This window comes from Andrena cerasifolii, chromosome 12, assembly GCF_050908995.1.
Source record: "Andrena cerasifolii isolate SP2316 chromosome 12, iyAndCera1_principal, whole genome shotgun sequence".
NCBI classification, from domain to species: domain Eukaryota; kingdom Metazoa; phylum Arthropoda; class Insecta; order Hymenoptera; family Andrenidae; genus Andrena; species Andrena cerasifolii.
This window is the reverse complement of record NC_135129.1, coordinates 1,238,856-1,261,351: the sequence shown is the minus strand read 5'-3', so window position 1 is coordinate 1,261,351 and position 22,496 is coordinate 1,238,856. Positions and strand designations below refer to the sequence as shown.

The window sequence follows — 22,496 nt, the reverse complement described above, 5'->3', positions numbered from 1 at the left end:
CAGTTGATTATACCCCCCCCCCCCCCCCCACGATTTTCAGCTTCGGTTTTAAGGAATTAGCGGGCGTTGTATAAGAAAAAACTATGAAGTCGACTTAAAACAAAATGTTTCATATCACTAGTGCAGGCTGGCGAATGTGCTATTAATCTATTACCGACTTTCATTCGTTTAAATTAGTCTCTACCAAGTTTTTATTATTTTCCATCGTAAAACGATTTTCATATGACATTTTTAACAGAAGATGTCCCTCTTATAAAAGATTTTGTGTCAACAACAGGTCTCGCCCGCTAATTCCTTAAAACCGAAGCTGAAAATCTGAGCACTGAATTGATTTGTGGCCAATAAAGGAATGTGAAGTATAAAAAGTGACAGAGGAATCAGTGTTCGAACGGAGAACGAGAATACAATTGGAATTAGCAAAGTTGATTTCACAATCTTTACCTGAGAATGTTTTTAATGTTTTTCGCGAATTAAAGGTACAATTGGAATTAGCAAAGATGATTTCACAATCTTTGCGTGAGAACTTTTTTCGTGAATTAAAGGGTTAAAGGTACAATTGGAATTAGCAAAGATGATTTCACAATCTTTGCGTGAGAACTTTTTTCGTGAATTAAAGGAAATTAGCTTCTTTCATACATGAATCATGTTTATGGGGGGGGGGGGGGATTTCATCACTTTTTTCATATTAAATATTTTATAAATAATCCTACCTTTAACCTTGATTAAATATCTTCTTTACCATCGTGACGTTTCAAAAATGTCAACAACTAGCAGGTTATTATGATTGAATGACAGCCAAGTGACATTTATAAATTATGCTTTCGAGGCGACACCTACTGGCGTCAAGTGGAGAAGGAAAACGTGACGTCATACCTCGTAATCCTAAAAGTATCATTTTTATAACTATTAATTCAAAATAAATCTTATATCTTTTAGACAAATAGCTTGATACATTAAGTAAACCGACATATAGGTTCGAAAAAAAAAAGATTCGCTTAATCATGTAAAAACACCGGGACTATGTCATAAAATAAGATAATAAGGCTAAAATAGCTCCGACGACCTGTCAATTTCGCTGTCTTTCGTGTATAGAGACATGGTCGCTCAGTGTGCCTATGGATAGAGGGGAAGGGGGAATTAGCTTCCAGACGCGACCGCGTCTGTTGATCCGCCGCCCGTCTTCATTGTTGCGGCAACAGCGGCGCGGTTGATATCTATAGTGGCATCACTCTTCCGAAGACAGGATATGCGCTCTGTGCATTTGCACATTTTGCACTCTATATAATATACATTTTCTAATCCATTCCGTTGACATTTAACTATATCAAAATCTTCGATGCCACTGCCAGTAGTTGAATAATGAAGTTGGAATTTCGACGAAGAGTAAACTAATCGGTCTGTAGCTGGAAGGGTTGCTTCCGTCTTTATCTTTCTTTTGGATAGGGATCAATTTAGCTGTTTTCCATTTGGTTGGAAAGTATGTGTTATTCAGACAATTGTTAAATATAATTGTGTAAAAATATATGTATATTTGAGGTAATTTTTTTAGTATAAAATTGGGGATGCCGTCGAAGCTAGAGGATTTTTTGTTATTTAAGTTTTTGAAAATGTATGCCACTTGAGCCAGATCTGTGAAATAATTTTCTATGTTGTTAGTTTGAGTGGGGTTGGATGCTGGGTTATCAGTTGAGAAAACACACACACCATCTGAGCGCGTGTTTTCCTCGTTTATTTCGTTAATTAAGGCTTCAACTTTGTTTCTGACGATCATGTTCAAACGGGGTTTGCCCAAGTCGTCGTTTTGGGTGTGGACCTTTTGGAAGTGAGTTCCTAGAAGATTCAGTTTTTGGACTGGATCCTAGACTAAGAAATTTTCTTCGTCATCCTTGAGGAGCCTATGTATGTCTATGCCTGATTCGTTTAACAAGTCTTGTGAATTGGATGGGATTTTTATTGTTTCTAAGATATTTTTATTTTCCCGTCTAAATATACTATTGATTGACGGGAATAACTCTTTTGAATTTTTGGTGGAGATTTTACTTATTTTGTTTCTCCAATGAGTACTAATTGACTTTTGAAATTCTTTCTTGATTTTATATCTAATCCGTCTTAGCAGATCTTTAAGCTCGCGAATTAGAGATTGAATGCTGAGGTTGGTGGATGATCTTCTAGCTAGGTTCTTTAGTTGTGTCAAGATGTAGCTTTTTTCTTGACGTAGTGCAATTATTTCGGCTGTAATGAATTTATCAGTGGAGTTGCGGTTCGAGTTTATGTCAGGGACAGAATCTTCAATTGCTTGAATCTTCATAATGTTTTTGTTTATTTTTTCAAGGAGTGAATCTATTTCAGGGATTGAGAGGTTTCTGTCCTCTGGAATATCTAAATTTGAACCGGATTCAAGTAATGAATTACTGTATTTGTCCCAATTAATTTTGCGAAAATCTTTGTTTTCTTTAAGCATGTTCCTTTCAAGTTCAATGAGTGTTAATTGCTCTATGGATATAGATATACAGAGGGCTTTGTGGTCGCTATCATAGTTGATGCATTTTATTTTATTATCTGCTAGGTTATTTATCTTTATTCGATCATCAGCCAGGCATAGATCTAAAAAGGCTCCGCTTTTAATGAATGAAGGTGAGGAGGTGCCTCTTAGCGATGCTCTAAACTTCAACTTGTTTCTCATGTACCATAGGTGCAGCGAAGTGTCCCTGTTGTTATTTATTGTGTTACCCCATGATTCGTGTTTGGCGTTAAGGTCGCCCGCCAACAAATAGTAGTTGTTCGCGTTATCACAACCAAGAAATACCTGTTTTTACGAAGCTACATTTGGTTGACCTGAAGGTGGTACAAATCATGGAAATGGTTTATGACTCAATTATAACGACTGTAAAATTTTGCAAGGGTACATTAAAAAATGTCCACACGTTTCCCCGGGAATGCGATGGCAAATGAAATTGCAGTTAACACATTAACTGTTGTGACGATCATAATTATTACTATTGACGGCAATAATTAACATGCCATTGTTTGTTTTAATATAAAAACTAATATTGATAGACAATAAATACACATAGGTATGCAAGTATTATGTTATATGTAAGATAAATGATGAAGAGATGTAATATGCAAGATGTTTTGAACAAAAGGGGCAGTCTTCTGATTGCGCGTGATGCAGGTCAAATTTTTCACCAACGCTGTTGCGTGTCACGTTCATTCATGACAAAAACCAGAAAAACAGACAGAGGAAAAAGATAAATAAAAAAAAGAAAGCGAAAGTATATAAATTAATGAAAAAAAATACTTACCTGTTTAGTTGATGCCTTCAAAAGATGGACGATCACCACCTGAAATATTAAATATTTATAACCAACCGCACGCATTGTACACAGTACTACGAATGACGGTTACTCTACGTTCGCGTATGTCCGTTACGGTATCCTGCCAAAAAAGCCCGCGTAATGTAGTACCAACAACGTACAAGCGGGGCGCTGAAGTAGAAAATCTTTAATTCTTCGCATCTTGCATAGCACGAAACTACCAAAGAATATTATTCTATAGAGCGGAGATATCACAAGCTGAGATTCCTTACTCCACCGCAGGCGGCGCTGCATTCGGAAATCTTCGCATCTTACATCTCTGATCCAGCTAACGCTTCAATTTGCTATGGTTCCACGTTGGCAGTCTTCCCGAGTAGGCGCCATCTCGTATGCACTAGCTGAACTAAATTTGTCACCTGACTTGCTCTGTATTATCGCCAATATGGCGGAACTCGTATTTGGGAATACAGTCACGAAATTACGTTGTTTGTCCTTATATGAGCAGATTTTGGGCTGGGTGAGGTCTCGTTCGAAAGAGGAAGGTTCAATGCAGCCCGCTCTGCTCATCGTTTGAATTACAAAACTCTTTTAGTGGCCTACAAATACTTGGATTCATGCGGGTGTATTTTGTCGACTTTTGCTCTACTTTCAACATTCATATTATTAGATATCAACACAATCTCGTCGAACCATGACCAGAGCGGGCTGCATTGAACCTTCATCTTTCGAATGCGACCTCACCCAGCCTAAAATCTGCTCATATAAGGACAAACAACGTAATTTCCCGAACCCATGTTTCGGGTCAGATTGTGTCGATATACAGAGCGCTGCATTGCCCGTGTCTACCCCCTTAATAATGACTGGCAAATTGAAATTGAATAAGTACTATATGCGTGCTAATAAGATCAGTTAATCGTACCGTTCAGGAAGCCAGAACATCATTTATTAGATGCTAGTTCTTCATATTTAACATCTTCAATCCACTTTGTTAGTACCCCACTAGTGATGTTTAACCTGGAACTAGTTCACAATCAATTTCACATTCAACATCTTGTCTTTATCTTCTCATTACCAATATACTTATATGTTTCACCTCGCACAAGTTCGCAATCTTCTTCCAATAATACCGAAAGTAATATAGAACTTTCTCCGAATTTAGAAGAAATTCAGAATTTTGCCTCCTTCGAAAATTCACAGACTCCTGAAGAATTAGCAACTGAATTGAATATTCCCAAAGAGTGGGCTGATACACATAAAATTTCACATCGAGCAATAAATGATTTGCTCCCGATTTTAAAAAGATCAGTTTCCAACACGTTACGTGCTAGAATCCTTTTAAATACAGCCAGAAACGTATAATTAAACGTATCAAAGCAGATAATTATCGTCATTTTGGATTAAAAAATAGCACATTTCGTACTTTGCGGCGAGAACTAGCACATGATCCTGTTCCGCCACGAAGAATAACACGTTTGTGTCACTACTGCAGAAACTATCACGTATCGGCACGTGATTAGTTTAAATTGTTGAAGTGCATTTTGCATCGAAGAATTCAGCTTTTGAAAATATTGTTTAATAAATAATAGCTCCATCTAATCTCCAAAAGGAAACACGTTTGAAATTTTTAATCTACATAATTTAAGTACGGCATTTTAATGTTTAATAAATTATCGTCGTTTCCGAAGTTTAGCCAGTGGAAAGGGGTATAGGAGTTTTCTTTTTCCTATTATTGGGATTTGTGGGAGTGTTATTTACCCTCATACAGTTAGCTGCCGAGTTTTGAGGAGTAGTTGCAACAGACAGTGTTCACACGTAGACTCGATGCGACCCGAGATTTATTTTCGAGTCGACGGAGGTTGTAAGGCTCCGTTCGAAATGTCTTGACACCGGAATCACGAGGATACCCTAGACGCTTTACCGAATTAGGGTTAATAAATGGATGCACAATTATGTAACATGTAATAACAAAAAAAACTATATTTAATAAAACTGTGCAACAAGTATTAAAAATGAACAATAAAAAAAACAGTGAAATGTGAGGGTGGTTCGTGTGAGTCACGTACGAACGCGTGTCGTCTTTTTGTACGACCTTTCGGTCGAGAGTTTTTTCTTTGACTGATTTTAGTTAACCCACTGCCGGACTCGTCCGATTTCTTGAAGTGATTCCGGCGGGGTGGCTTTGATCCGATTGGCCAACGTTTGCCGTGTCAGCCAATCGGGTAATTTCCCTAGGACCAAACGCGCCATCTATTCCCTGCGCCCTTGGCGCGCCTTTTCTGGGAAAGTGGCTAAATTTGGCGGGATGGCGCCTTGTTATGGTATTTGGCGGCAAAGTTTTCTTACCTGCCCGCGTAAGACGGCAAGAAAGCGCAAGGACGCCCACATCTGCGTTGCACGTGGGGTCGCGTTAACCGGCGACCCTTCTGGTGGTGCCCGTGAGGTGGTCAAAGGCGTTGGCTTATCCTTGCAACGGTCAAACTGTTTAATAAAGTGTGCAACGCAGATGTGAGGATCCCAGGAATGCCTACTAATAAATCATTACCCTTAACGGTAAATGTAAGCCCGACTATTTTCTCCGCGAGTTTATGCAACGCGGAACAGACAGAGCATACAGTATGCGTGATTTTGCTGTTGCAGTTTTATTCGGTATCCAGGTAAATCCTTCGGCTCTAAATACATTCTGTCAAAAAAGTACCGGGAATCGATCATTTAAAAAGCTCGCTTAAAGGGATTGTTGAAATTCGTTTTGTCGCTAAGTTGGCACAGCTGTCCTCTATACTCACGCGTAGTTTGAGCGTCACTTGTCATTTAGTTTGTTTACAGTGCGCCATTGCGTCAGTTCATCTCAAGTGTGTTTTGCGATTTTTACAATGGATAAAAATATCGAACAAAGAATCTGTCTGAAATTTTGTATCGCAAATGGAATTTCGTGTGCCGAAGCGCTGAAAATGTTACATAAGGCTTGCGGTGAATCGATTTTATCAAAAAACACGCGCGTATGAGTGGTACAGTGCATTTAAAAGCGGTCGAGACGTGGTGGAAGATTTGCCTCGCTCTGGTCGGCCATCAACGTCTTCGACTGAACTTCGCATCGCTAAAGTAAAGGAAATGGTGGCTGGAAATCGTCGTTTAAGTCTGAGAGAGATAGCCACCGAAATTTCTGTGTCTCACGAATCAATTCGTACCATTTTAAACGATTGTTTGGGCATGAAACGCGTTGCCGCTCGACTAGTGCCGAAAGACCGGAATTTTCTGCAACAACTCAATCGCGTTAAGGTCGCTGAAGACATGCTAGAACGAGTCAATTCCGACTCCACATTCATAAAACGCATTGTGACCGGTGATGAGACATGGGTTTACGAGTTTGACATGCAAACCAGTCAACAAGCTTCGGAATGGCGCCTTCCAATTCAGCCGAAACCGAAAAAAGCACGTCAAAGTCGATCGAAAGTGAAGGTGATGTTGACAGTTTTTTTTCGACTACCGCGGTGTTGTGCACTCGGAATTCTTGCCACAAGGTAAGACAGTAAATAAAGAATATTATCTGAGCGTTATGCGACCTTAAAACTCATGGATTTTGCACCACGATAATGCACCATCTCACAAGGCTATTATTGCGAACGAATTTCTGGCCAAAAACTCAAGAAATCTTATCGAGCAGCCACCGTATTCCCCTGATATGGCTCCGGCCGGCTTTTTTCTTTTTCCAAAACTGAAATTACCACTTCGAGGCACCCGTTTTCAGTCGATAGATGACATAAAAGAGAATTCGCGGCGAGTACCGAAGTTGATTCCTATAAATGCGTTCAAAAATTGTTTTGATGATTGGGTTCTTCGTTGGCATAAGTGTATTATTTCGAAAGGGGCCTACTTTGAAGGCGATACATTAAATTGGGATGAATAATACATATTTTGTGTTTCATTGACCAATTCCCGGTACTTTTTTCACAGAATGTATATGAACTCCCAAGACTGATATCAACATCTGCAGCCGCAGATATAATAGGCTTCACAATACATAGTACTAAAAGTAAAATTAAATATAAATTAATTATGTGTAACTTTCTTAAACATGTCCCAGTATTCCTGAAAAGAATAAATTCTTGAACTTTTAGTCGCATTCCAACACCATTCGCGGAAACCCTGTATAAATTGCACATTTATAATTCACACGTAGTATTAGGATTTGGAGGTGGACGGAATTCAGACATTGTATATGCAGAAATAGATCGCGGTCCCATCATACGATGTATACTACCTTCGAAAGAAACTGGTCCTCGAATTTGGGACCCATCCGTGCCCACGGCCCAACCATTAAACGTCTCGGTTGAAAATTCTGAGCAAAGAAATGAGTCAGTTTTATATCATGGCTAAAAACACAACTCTCACCCCTCCCCAAACACTAGGCCATCCAAAAGATTGTAAAGAATACTCTGGATCGTCGATGCTAACTACCCTGAGTCGTACAAACGAATGCCTCTCGTTCCTTTTACGCGCCTCGAACCCTCGCCGATGCCCCTGACGTCATCGGCATTCATCGAGAATCCAAGTTACATTGTATATACATCTTACGTGTCCTACGGGGCCTCGCGCCTTCGACGACGGCGAGCGATGCCCAGTGTGATTTTCAATATTCTCGTATTGAGCGTTACGACTTCCTTACAAGATGTACCTTAACGGTCCCCATCTCGCGATGGTCAAGTACGAAATCCACCCCTCTTCTCCCCCCTAAATCTAAAACAAGTCCCTCGTCCCCAAAATCCCTCTTAAATCAAGAGCACGACTCACTTCCCAAACCTTCTTATATCGAGACCACGTCTCACCCCCCCCCAAACCTCACTAAATCAAAGCCACCCTTACCCCTTCCCAACCAAAAACACCAAAACCTATCAATTGGGTTGAGTAGCCCCTTTTCGGAGCCTCAAATAAAGGACCAGTGACATTCTGCGCATACAACGCATATTTTGCACATGACTCATGTTGCATACCACGCATACCCCTCATAACTGACATTCCGGAATATGATATAAGTACAAGTGACACCGCGCCCAGAGCTCACTTATTCTACACCTTATTATTGTACAACTTACCTATAGTACAAGTTACTTATTATACAAGTTTAATTCTTGCACAAGCATTCCGTTTCTTACAGCTTACATATAATCGAGTCTCGCATAAGTGAAAACAGTGCAAAAGAATTACTAAGTTCCTGCAATATTTGTAAGCGATTATTACTACTTATCATATTACTAGTTTTTTATCCTGTCTTCGCCAGGGATTACTATCTTTTGAGACGCCTAAGGCCGCGTACAGACTTGAGCAAGAACGCGAATGAGACAAGCCGAGGGAGACCCGAATGCCTCGGGCTGGACAAATTGAGATTTTTCGTTCTGTGCACGAGGCAAACCGAGGCAAACTGAGGAAACTTTTAACATCATAACAAAAGCCGACGCGATGTCAGAAAGCGAAGAAACCACCCCGTCGGGTTAAGGAGATGCCTTTTGGTAATGCAAGTCCGTTGGGGCATGTCTCTCCCTTTGTGGCCTCTGCGCATCACGCCACCCCGTCACACATATAAACTAAACTAGACGCCAGGTATTTGGGGACTTCGAGAATGTACACTACTCCATACTTGCCTGGGCATTTGAGAAATACGAATCTGAATGGAAATTAATGTACAGAGTGAGTCACTAAGAACATCCATAGTAAATAACTCGTTATTTATTGATGTGACGAAAAACACTCCAAATTCATTGACCAGTACAAAGTAATCTTCAACACCGAACGGGGATGAAAATATGTGAAGAGTATCATTTGCTTTTAATTTTTAAGTGTAAAGTTATGAATTCGTCTTTTTATAGACTATAACGCAGTAGTAAAGAAAATCCCCATAAAACACTTCAAAAAAGGTAAAAAAGTTATGCCAAGTACATGAAATCAAATAAATCACAAAAAATAGAAAATAATAATTACAAAATAAAAAATATAGACTACAACGCAGTAGTAAAGAAAATACATATGCGGTGCCACTTAAAATTTGTATTTCTAAAAAAAAAACACAAATAAACATGTATAGAAGGAGGCTCGTGTTTCCCTTGCTTTCGCCACATGCGTCGGGCCGATCCGACAACTTTGGAGGCGTACGACGAACAGCCCCGAGGCATGCGGCGAACGGCCCCGGAGCACTTCAGCAACGTGCAACACTTGTATACACATTCTGGCTCGGCAGGCCTCATTCGCGTTCGTGCTCCAGTCTGTACGTGGCCTAAGATAACCACAGTTTTCTCCGCGAAATACGAAATTTTACAGGTTTTGGGTACCAGAAGGAGGGTGCCTGTCTAATTGGTCTCCTGAAGGGCATTTCGAGGGGCCTAAGTCACATACGTGCCCAGACTCACTGTCCGGCGACATTTGAGACCCTCCCCTAGAAACGAAATAATTCTCGATATTATTACAACAACTAATGTGTGATAAAGACTCCGAATCCAAGAAATTTGTGGAGCATATTCACTCTTACAACACCGCTTTTTTCGCTTGCCTCCATGAGAGCCCAAATAAAGACTCGGGAACGGTAAGGAACCCGTACTTTACAGAAGTGAATAAATTCATAATTATCATGATTCGCACTTGTGTAAAGTGTTTATTATATCTCCATAAAAAACTTGAGAAAAGTAAAAAAATTACGCCAAGTACACGAAAGCAAGTAAATCACAAAAAATAGAAGATAATAATAATTATAAAATAAAAAAAGATGTGAAATCAAAATGAGCTGCACGCACATAAAGGTAATGATAAATACAAATAAATATTTTAATACGAATAAACATTTTATATTTTAAAATATAAAAAAAATAGGGAATTGCATGGTTCGAGGGGGCCCATTTATTAGCGCGAACGAATTTTGTTTTCGATTATTATTTTAAAAGATACGATGGTCAAGTTCGGTTTTTCAAATGGAACTATTTTTTTTGAAGACCTGAGTTGATAGTGCGTTCCAAGACAAATTCAATAAGCTTTAATGTATACACTTTATTTCCACTGGTTTTTAAGATATTGCGCTTGCAAATTTACTGATTTTCACTGCAAGAAACCCCTCTGGAATGGCAAAAACCGGGGGCGGTCTTACTGGCGCCACGGGTGGCACTGCCTGTTGAAATGGATACTTACCTGCCAAAGGTCTACGCCAGAAATGGCAGGCCCAAAGGCTGGACAATTCTTTTCCGTCAGAAATGCTACTTAGGTAGGTATCGTTACTTTTATTTCGCACTTGCTTCTACGCTCGGATGGCCGGTTCTTTTGGGAGGGATGCAAGTTGGATTGGTTAGGTTAGGAGGAGTGAAAGTTGCTAGACTAAATTTCAACCATAGGGAGCAGATTGTATCAGAATCAATCCAACTTGCATCCCTCCCAAAAGAACCGGCCATCCGAGCGTAGAAGTAAGTGCGAAATAAAAGTAACGATGCGCTTCTCGATACCGCAGATGTACCTACCTAAGTAGCATTTCTGACGGAAAAGAATTGTCCAGCCTTTGGGTGTGCCATTTCTGGCGTAGACCTTTGGCAGGTAAGTATCCATTTCAACAGGCAGTGCCACCCGTGGCGCCAGAAAGACCGCCCCCGGTTTTTGCCATTCCAGAGGGGTTTCTTGCAGTGAAAATCAGTAAATTTGCAAGCGCAATATCTTAAAAACCAGTGGAAATAAAGTGTATACATTAAAGCTTATTGAATTTGTCTTGGAACGCACTATCAACTCAGGTGTTCAAAAAAAATAGTTCCATTTGAAAAACCGAACTTGACCATCGTATTTTTTAAAATAATAATCGAAAACAAAATTCGTTCGCGCTAATAAATGGGCCCCCTCGAACCATGCAATTCCCTATTTTTTTTATATTTTTATCGACAATACTTTAAGAGATATCGCGCTGTCCATTCCTTAGTGGGACACCCTGTATACGCTCTCACAAGTCTATCAATATATACGAAAGGCGTATATATACGCTCTTACAAGTCTATCAATATATACGAAAGAGAAACTGAATATTTTTAATTTATTTGCAATTATTTATTTTTTTAACTCCTAAGAATGGTATCAAATCTCCGGGTACCGTTTTGGTCAGTAGTCAGTGGACAACCAGTCGCAGCGACTGATATTGCGAATATCGCGCCGTCAGTATTGATGGTTCTCTCCGAGAGTGCGCCACAGTCAAAAGGTTAATGTGAATTTGATATTAGGGACAGGAAGTAGTCGAAAGTCATGGCCGTAGCGAGCTGCGTAGGGGAAGCACCAATCACGAGCCTGGAGTAGCGGCAATATCGCAAGTTCTGGCTCTGGTGCCAAGGCACCTACTTTAGTAAATCAGAATATAGAATTACACATTTTCGTTGTTTTTTCATCTTTTGCGTCGCAGAATGATTAACAAAATTAGCTAATTTCGATAGTTGAACTTTTTAGACGTCCGCCATTTTGTTAATTAATCTTACTTAGTCCTATATAATTTCATGAGGTCGTCAAAATTGCATGTGAAAGCTCAACAAAAATACAAGAAACGCATACGAGACGAAAGAGTTGCTGGTATGAGAGCAAAGGAGTTTAAGTCCCGTGCAGAACGACAGAAAGAGTATATAAGTAATTACAAATTACAACGGGCACTATTACTTAGGGGCAAGAGACATAAGGAGCCCCACAGATAGCACAAAGACATGTTAAAGACGTCCAGGCCAGGCCAGGCTTTCAAGACGTCTTAAAGACGTCCAGGGCAGGCCAGGTTTTCAAGACGTCTTAAAAACGTCCAAGAGACTCCTTAAAGAGGTCCTAAAAACGTCCATTTTCACAAAACAGTACGTACCCAGATAGCACACGTCGTCTATAAGCCGTCCAAAGACGTCTTAAAGTCTGCATTATTCACAATTGAAAATGCTATTGATTTTCAATACACTAAAAGACTAGCACAAAGCAAAATCACAATGTTGTTATATGTAATAAAGAGTAATATTTCGAGCATAAAATGTGTGTAATAATTATTTTTGTACATGTAGGTAGACGTGTAGTACATGTTAGATTATGACATTATAGATACTACTTTTATATACATCGCAAAACTATCTTTAATTGAAAGGAGTAATATACAGTTTACATTACGGTGTGCGTTACATTATACAAGAAGACAGAAAGGTAAAGTCATAGAGAGACAAGAGAAGACGCTAAAAGCGACGCGGTGCGATAAGCTTACAAACTAAAGACGTCATCCTAGAATGCTTGGTCGATTGGTTGTCAAGCATGAACCAAGAGTACAAACAGTTGACCTTTAAAACTGGAATTTGTCCTGCTCTACAGCTTCACAAGTTGAAAAATTAACAGTCTTACAAAGCCTCTATAAGTCGAAAACTCGATAAGCCGAAACTTCTATAATTCGAAGATTTAATCTCAGTATTATCGCATCTACTGTTCGCACGACACACGCGTGAAAAATATCGGAATTTTTCTTTCGAGGTTGTAAGGCCCAATTCACCTGGAGGTACGCGTGTAGCCAGACGATCTATCACCCGCCAAATTAATATTGGGTGACTGTTTCGATGTTTAAATGTAGATTCTGATCCGTACAATGATCAGAGAAGTTTTGCTCTGTTCGTGCTGATGGTCCGAACGCTGACCCGATCAAGACACCGAACCTTGCTAGTCGCGAGCTCATTGACTTCTGCCTAGTCCACCTTTTCGCTGTCAAAGGTGGACAAGACTTCGGAATTTTGGGAGGTGCCAAAATTCCTGATTGGCCCAGCTTTCCTTAAAGAGGAGGAACCTTCCCTCTGCAATTTCGGTGGTGGAGGAGGAACTTCTCCCTCTTGGTGACGTAGCGTGGGAAAAACCGAAAATGTGGCTACCAAACCTCGTTAGGTTGATCGGCCGGAGCGTCTCGCCAGGGTCGTGGTTTATGACCATATTGTCCCGCGAGTTAGCGATGGTCGACGGTATGTATGTGCCGGTTCGAAGTTGTCATATACCACCCGCTGACACAGCAATTAACGGATTTTCTCAGAGCGAAAACGGTTGAAGTGTGCCAAAAAATAGCACGATGTCGATTGCCGTCTATTAGATTGCCGTCTATTTATCTGGCAGACAAATGTTCCCCAAGACTTCGAAGGTAAGCAATTGCCTAGTAATAAAGGGTCGCTGAATTTCTGCCTCGCTCTGAGCCCCCCTTAGTTCCCGTAAGACGGAACATCTGTAGCATATAGTTAAACATAATAATACTGATCAGGCGCCTCACTAATACAGGGTCAACGTTTTATCCTGCAACCCGCGCTCGCGCGAACACGTAAAATGGCAACAGCGCCTCACGGACATTTCACTACAACCAAGCACCGGCCCAGCGGAGAGCTGCCAACGAGCGCTGGACAGCAGCGATGCCTGACCTCCGGAAATTTTAGGATGGTCTCTTTCAAATTAACGTCGCAAAGAGCTATTGGGAATTTTCTGGCCCAGGTAATCGAGCCGCGCGCTCCGCTTTTATGATTGGTTTACCAGTCGCACCCCAGATTACTGTAATGAGGTTTGAAAATAATGTCAACTGATCTCGTACCCATCTTAATTTAAAAAATTTTAGCTACGACAGGGTTGACCGCGGCGCTATACCCTTGTACGGAGAGATTTTTCGCCATCGTTCCAAAAAATTACATTAAAGGAAGCCGGTATAGGCGTGGCGTTGAGTAGCTAAAACATTCGAACACAAAAATTGTAGAAAAAAAATTCAAACACCGCTACAATCAAAAACACGTCCCATTAGTTACCCCCTTAGTCTGATTTAGGTATGCACTGCATTAAGGATAAAATCAAAAAAAAAAAAAGAAAACCAGAACAATAGATTCTGAGGTCTGCAGAACTACACATAACTGAATAAAAATTTAATTTCTCAATTTCTGAAAGTAATGATACAGAAACAGCTAGCCTATTGTTTATCAACACCACGAATTTTAAAAACAGCATTAAATACAGTATCAAATAAACAGTTTGCAAAAGCTTTTTACAACAATTATGGTTAAAAAATTGATAGTGTTACGAGCCGGGGCTGCGGCAACGCGAGAGGCCGGCGAGAAGGGTATTTTCCAAGGAATACGGTTTATGAATTTGTTGAATGGGAGCCGCTTGGATTATTGACGGCGAGGACGAACCTGATGCGAAATCAGGGAGCCGCAGGAGGGTGAAACGTCGTGAACGAACCCGATGCGAAATCGGGGTGTCACTAGGATGATGTTCACAGACGAACTCGACGCGAAGTCGAGGAGCTGTTAGGAGGTTGGATTATTCACAGACGAACCTGGTGCGAAACCAGGGAGCTGTTCGGAGGTTGGTAGACTTACAGACGAACCTGATGCGAAATCAGGGAGCTGTAGGACACGGACGAACCTGATGCGAAATCAGGGAGCTGTAGGACACGGACGAACCTGATGCGAAATCAGGGAGCTGTAGGACACGGACGAACCTGATGCGAAATCAGGGAGCCGTAGGAGGGTTAAACGTGGACGAACCCGATGCGAAATCGGGGAGCCACTAGGTTGGTAAAGATTCCTTGTTTTGGATGAAAGGTTGCGAACGAACCTGATGCTAGATCAGGGAGTCGCGGGAAATGTTAGTAATGCCTCGTAACTCTTAATTTATGCTTGATACAACTCGAGCGGTAAAGTTGTATCAGTGGGTGAGTGCTACTAATATTATAAGGATCGCTGGGTAAAAGATGGGTTTTAACGAATCTACTCGATTTAGACGCGAACACCATTCGTGTATTCAATAATGAATTATAGTACAAATGTAAGTGTCGCGATTAAATAGTGTAGTAAATGTGTATAGATTACCACTAATTTGCTCGGTGTTGACGCACTGGCGATGCGGGGCGTACGAGTGGCTATTTCAAAGTGCCCCATAGAACATAAACCGAACTCGCGGATTCTATGGGGTCAACTATGATTCCGACGGAGACTTTAGCTCGATCTTACTGAATTCAACCGACTCGGTACGAGCGTGACACGACGTTACTCTACGCGTGACTGTACTGCTTTTAACCGCCGAGGGTAGAAACCAAAGGGTTTATATAGTCCTAAAATGAGTGGGGATTCGTTAGGAATCTCAATATAAGGAAATCCTTCGGGGTCGTCGTCGTGTCACTCCCGTTCCCATGGTCGTCATCCAGATGGTCCAGATCATGACCCCCCTTAGTGGTATGTGATAAGCAAAAGGATTTTAGGGCGTTTTCCCTTCGCAGACGCGAGCTCGAAAAGTGGTTGAGAGCGGCGTATGGGAAAATTCCACATACGTAACAATACAAACAAAATTAAGTAAATGTAAAATATGTTAAATTATCCATCATTGAGAGGAAATAATTTTTCTCATTTTTCGGCGCAAATTGCATTCCGATATCTGTTATAGTTCAAAAGTTATACGAAAAAGGCCACACATTTTTCAACCCGAGCCGGAAAATTCTATAAGCTCTTTGCGACGTTAATTTGAAAGAGACCATCCCAAAATTCTTGAAGCTCGAGCATGACTGCTGTCCAGCGGTCGCTGGCAGCTCTCCGAACGCCGCACAGTGGTTCCAAAATGGGAAATTTTGGAAAAAAAATTGGGTTCTCTATGTATTGTTATAGAAATTTTTGCGCTGATTTCGAATATATACCGTATTCCTATACCTAAAATAAACGATTCATGTGTTTTTTGGCCAAACACCATGAAAAATCACGTTTTTTCACATATTTTGCGATATTGAGCAGTTTTCTTTGGCTTCCATGTAATTTTGTTCAATAGAAAAGGTGTATAGAATTAAAATATGCGTTCTTTTAAATTTTTTAAATTTATTTTTAACTGTCAATATTCGTTTTTTGAATGGATTTTGTACTTGTACAATGTTTAGACAATTTTGTCGAAACAAAATACGTAAAGTGATCACTGATACTAACCTTGATCGTTTTAATTCTGCAATAAACATTTTGCCTCTTCACTCAAAGGAAGTTTCCTTATTTTTAACTCCGGTCGTAATTTTGATATAAATGGATCAGAAGAAATTAGTAACGTATGCATTATGTCCTCATTTGTTGCCTCTCGAGATGATTTCCTGGTATTAAAAGTTCTCAAGTATTTGTACTCTTTGTTTCGCGCTTCCTGGGCTCCTTCCGATAAGGTTCCAATTGGAAAAACCGCTTGTTCGATTATTTCCTGGCCATGTAATAAAATTTTGTGCACCGCAGCTGGCATATAGTACCAGGGCTACAATTTTAGAGCCAACTGTGCGGTTTCGCGAGCATATGCACCAAATTTAACTGAATCAACTGCATAATTGCTCGTGATTAACTCCAATATTATTCTAAATCTTTTAATAAGATTTTCATAAATTTTAGTTATATCTAAAGTTATCGCGTAATTTTCAAAAAATCGCCTTGATGCATTTCCGGTGTTAGTTGTTCCTGTCCCTTGCTTAACGATATCTAAAAGTAATCCAAGTTTTTCTCGAAACTGATTTTGAATTTCAATGTTATTTTCTTTTTTTATGCTTTTTGTCCATTCATTGACCCTCCAACATTTCAACGGCAAATTATAACTCAGATGGAGAACATACTCCATAAATTTGATTCTGGCATGCATTGTCGACATTCCGAGTTTAAGGGCTTCAATATTTAATTCTTTTTTCATAAGTTTTGGCGATTTGTTCATTTCATTGAAAATATAATTGATGTTTTACACGTATAGTGTGCCCATCCGACGTGATTAGAGAATCTCGTAAACATTGAATTTCATTCTCCATTCGATTTTTTTCTCCTATAACAATATCTGGAGTCTCTTTCGTGCAGGCAAATCTTACGGGTCGACAAAACCTCGTGGACGAAGGTCTAGAGTTCTTCCACAACTGAACCTCTTCGTTTCCTATACACGTTAACTTCAATGGTACGATAGCAGTGGAAAAAGCATGGGCATCTGAAACACTGGCAGATTCTTCTGTGAGTTTTTGTGAAAACTGACCCTCTCCAGAAATACCATCAGATCCCCATTTGGTGTGCAGCACCAGGTCATAAGTATCGGTGCCTGTCATGCTCGGACAACTTTCGATGATCCTTTTAGTGGTGTGATCAAACAAGTCCTGAAGCGGAACACTGGCTGAATGTTCAGTCAACGATATATTTTCTGGATAACATTTTTTTTTCGCCTCGAGAATCTTTTTATACGATGGGAAAATGTTATGGCCGATGTCTTTCACCATTTTTTTTTTTGCATACGGTACAGACGGTGATTTTTTAATGGGAATTGTACCTCGAAATATGTACTTTCAAACCTTTCCAGTTCCGTTGCGGAGGTAGACGGAGGTACCTGAAAAAAATGGTGATTTCTAAAACACCTCGGTATTCTTTGAGATATTGTTATATTCTGACAACAGTTTCAATTCTACTTCTTTTTGCTCTACGCTATGTAAAAATGAGTAATAAAACTACTTAGTGATACGTAGAAATTTTGGCCATACTTCTTTAGTGCGAGTTTTTCCGCACTTGTAATCGGTTTTAGAGTGTCACGTCCCGCGACGTGGAGTCTACTATTAATTAACTCTTTAAATCATATATATTTACTATTTCGTACTTTGGTATATTATAACCACCTCACATAAATTATCAACATAATATGTAGCCCATAAGGCACTATAATTGAAACTCGCGGTAAGAAGAGCTCGAGTCGTGAATCTACGGACGGCAACAGCAAGCAGGAAAACAGCTAACACGAGAGGTGGCAACCAGCCATCTACACGCACACCAGAAAGGCCCAACCAACACCAGTTGACGTTCAGCGTGGGACAGAGGCCCCATCCGCCAGTGAAGTAAACACCTTCACGGAGCTGCGCTCCTAATCATCGCTAGCTACTTGCCCTCCCATTATTTCCCGTAAATCAAGCTCCAATACGGATTCGATGTATATTAACTTCAATCCCTAGTACGTAAGCTGTGCGGAACCAATCGTACAGAGTACGTCGAGACCCAAAAGCGTAACAATCTAATATATGAATTAAAATAAGAATTGAACTATCGACGCTGCTGAAGGTTTCGTATAACGGCAGGAATCCGTCTTAAGTCACGGAGAAGACACCAAAATAGGTGCGCAATAGCTCAAATTCTGCAGTAAACAAAACTCTCGGATAGCCGCTGGAACAAATTCTTCAAGTGATTCCCACGGCAAATGATTGGGAGATTTCATCTCCCACCGTCCTAATTGTCATGTGACAAACCTGGAGAAGGAGTGAGCAATAGCCCTATAAAAAGGGACTGATCACCCGCGGAGCTGATTACCATATTATCGTATCACCGTTATTATCATTGTTTAATACGCGTTCAATAAAAAGGGACTTAAACTGTTGAAACCACGTTGCAGAAAAATAAAGGTAAAATTTTATGTTAAACCAGTGAGTGAAGTGTTTCCACCCTCAACTCCCCAAATCCAAATCAAACGTTCGTCTTGTGGAATAGTGAAATCAAATACGAAAATGCATATTGACAGTTCACGGGTTGCGCTGATTGAAGGTATTACCTATGAGCAGAACGTTGCCCGCGGTTTTACCAGAGATTAAGCGTAACGCGTGATCGACGCGATAGATTTAAATATAAATGAAATTCTAAATAAATGTTGCGAATGAGGGAAGATCACGCTCGCCTCCGCCGATGGTACCACCAAAGAGCAGAACGTTGCCCGAGGTGGCGCCTGGTGTGAAAGGTGGAAAGTGATTATCGGTCAAATAACCTATGCAATCGTGAATTCCAAAAGACGAATGCCCCGAAATCACCGTGCGGGTCGCCGAGTGCAGCTACGGAAATTAAAGTGGTCATACAGCGACGCACCAGCTGGAGAATCAGGACTCTTAGGAATTGTCAAGGATCCGACGGTCAGCCGGGAAGACGTGCCCAATCATTCGGACCGTTCGTTTCTTTCCAAGCCACCCGGTTTCTTAGGGCCCGCCCGCTTACTTTCCAAGCCGCCCGGTCTCTTTCGGGCCGCTTGGAAAAATTCAATCCGCTCGGTTCCATCCAATCCGTTCGGTTTCTTTCGGGCCGCTTGAAAAAAATTCAAGTACTTGGTTCTGTCCGAGCCGCTCGGTTCTTTCGGGTACCCGGCTCGGCTTGGAAACCGAGTCCCGGATTGGTTCGGATTTCAAGCTACCCGAATATTCAAGTACTCGTACAGCTCTAGTTTAGACAGCCAAATTCTGATTAGGGGTATCCCACAGTCGTTAGACTATCAGAATTTCTTGTCGTTACGTATAGAATGGCAAGGAGGCTCGCCGCACTCGTAACAGTCAATTATTTTGTTTAATTATCTAAATACCTTATCAGAAGAATAAGGGGTAGATTTTGGGATCGTCGGTGCTCTAGATCCATACGGGTCTTTTCAAAGGAATCAGACAGGTAATTAATGAGTATAATTTATGATAATAAAGGTTTAATATTGTAAAAATGAATGAAAGCAAAAGAACATAACAAAATGTGGATATATTCAATAAATCACTTCATAAAATAATAATCAGAGATAACTCCTGACTAGGGGAATCCCATAATGCTTCGATTGTCAGAAATTATCGTTACACTCGATCGAATATTAACAATGCAATAAAGTTTACAGAAAGAGATAAAAGGCGCAACTCACCAGACAGTCGATATTGTATTGGCAAAGAGAGGTTTTTACTCTATCAAGAATATTAATTAATAGGCAGGAGTATGATCAGCAAGGGATTTCCCATAACGCTAGGCGTTGTTGATGCATACCCTGACCAAAAAGAAAAATCTTACGTTCCGAACGTAACAGTAATCTAATTACAATTTGCAAATTACGATTAAACTGCAATTATGTAATTGATTACACATTTTCTGTAATTGTTAATTTTGGTAGTCGACCATTTGGTTTTGTCAACTATCCAAACGAACGATCACAGAAAATAATGTGTAATCAACTACACAATTACAGTTTAATCGTAATTTGCAATTTGTAATTAGATTACATTTTGCCCAACTCTGATCTGAGGAGATGTTTCAAAGTCTCCAGCCTTTCCATGTTACAGAGTTGGTGGGCATAACTCTGTAGTATATCCTTAATCCTCAATATGTTGTTGCCCTTTCCATCACAAATCCTAGAAAGTCCCGTGTCTTGCAGATAGTTTTATTTGCGCGATTATTCTACGAACAATTAAATAAAGACATGTGTAAAGGCGTATATGTACTTATATAAAGACTCCTTGTAATGTGTTACATACATTTGTAGGAATAGGTGTAGTAATTCCTACGTGTTTCGGAGCCCCGGTAAAAGAGAGGCACAGGGCGTCGGGGATCGAACCAGAGCCGCCCGCGTGCGTGCTGACCAATCGCATTTGCCACCATGGTTACGCCGACTCTCCTTGGTCTCTTACAAGGGAAGATCCGAAGCCGGAAATTCAAAAAAATCTAAAACTTTGTGAATATGTAGGGAATTTCCTCCCGATCGCAACGCAATTTTTGTATGCTGCCCAAATTCACTCTAAGGGTGTGTAATTGGCCCCTGATTATTCGTATATTGTCCGATTTTATGTTATAACTCGTGAACTGTAAAATAATGTTGACGTAGAACTATGCCTTTCCCCGCACTATATAGGTATGCAGCGGCTATGGGGACCCAAATTGTGTTAAGCATTGTATTTAAAGTAAATACGAATTTTGTTATAGCGTTCGATAACAGTTCGTGTAATAATTTGCAAAATGACGAGAGAAAAAACGTAGTTCTACGTGAAATATGCAGCAGAATACATTTATGCTTGAGAGATTCTTTACCAAATGATAGATCTAATTAAAAGAAGTAACTTTTGTCTTGAAACTTTTTTTCTATCTCTTACAGTTCGCGAGTTGTAACACAAAATCGGAAAATAGTCGAATTTTCAGGAGTTAATTTCACCCGCTTCCAGTGAATTTGAGCAGCAAACAAAAATTCCGTTGTAGCCAGGAGGAAATCCCCTAGATATTTATAAAGTTTCAGAATTTTTTTAATTATGGGCTTCGGGATCCTTGATTCCACACTCTTAAAATGTTTTCGCCCCTTTTCGATCCCTAGCTCTTTTTAACCATCCTTGGATAGACACCTCAGTTTGCTGGTCACCTGTCGCCATTTTCCCCAGTTTTGCTGCACCTTAAAGAAGAATTTTGAGGGAACATTACATTGAATTTTACTGTAATCAATATTAGGAACAGTAAAATAAGGGCGATAGTTACAAATTATAAGTCTTGCAATATTCAATTGGTGAAAGTCTTTTTTCCCTTTTCGGCCCAGCCAACTGAAGAGGATGGCAACTTCGTTGCTGATCAATGCTGTTAGCAGCCGTTTCACAAAATTATAGTTATCGGCTCCCCCGTATTCGGACAATTCTTTGGCCTAAAATTGGAAAATTATTCAACATTAACAAGTTAAGTATAATTTTGTTTCGAAGAATTACCGTCGACAATTGTTTTCTCAAAAATCTAAACTACATATCTGGTGGGCGGATAATCGAGTAGAGTAGACCGGGGGCGGTAGTAACAGGGGGGCGAATGTAACACGCTAAATATCTCAAAACATATAATAGATATTAACACCAATTTTGGATATATGACGAAAAATGACATTCGGAATACATACATCCATGTCCTAGCAGTATAGATATACGCAATAGACATGGATTGCGAACAAAACCCCGCGCTTAGGGACTTCATTTTGTAAAAATTAAATGAATTAAGTACAATTGTCAGGTTATCAGTTTTTCTAGAATAGATTTTTGGCAAGCCCAAGTGACGCATGAAGTAAAGACGTAATCTGTTATTCGTTTTCAATAATATCGACTTTTGCTCCGGGCCCCGCAAACTCTAAGGGCGGCTCTGCCCTTGGGTTAAATTTATTTTTATTATTATTATTATTATTTTTTCGGTCGCAGGCTCTCTTTAACCATTTTTGAATTGGAACTCCGCTTCCTTCCTGGTTGACCCTAGGTTTGATTTTTCCGCAGCACCTTAAACAAGAATTTCAATAAAACATTACATACTTATATATTGAATAATTCTACATTAATCAGTATTAGCTTCGGTGAAATTTGGGTGATAATTACATACCTATAAAGACTTGAGCCGCTTTTAATTGGTAAAATGGTTCCTTGGCCTACCAATTCTGCAA

At 40.1% G+C, this 22,496-nt stretch overlaps 1 protein-coding gene and 1 long non-coding RNA gene across 3 annotated transcripts in view; one reads left to right on the top strand and one right to left on the bottom strand.

The window, feature by feature from the left end:
* Window positions 1–22,496, top strand: part of LOC143375259 (uncharacterized) — a 59,202-nt gene that overhangs the window by 13,569 nt on the left and 23,137 nt on the right. The window lies entirely within an intron of this gene.
* On the bottom strand, window positions 4,165–4,546 carry LOC143375037 (uncharacterized). The gene is made up of 2 exons (XR_013086794.1): window positions 4,411–4,546; window positions 4,165–4,331 (listed from the first exon to the last, which is right to left on the bottom strand). It is a non-coding gene; the product is annotated as an uncharacterized LOC143375037 (long non-coding RNA).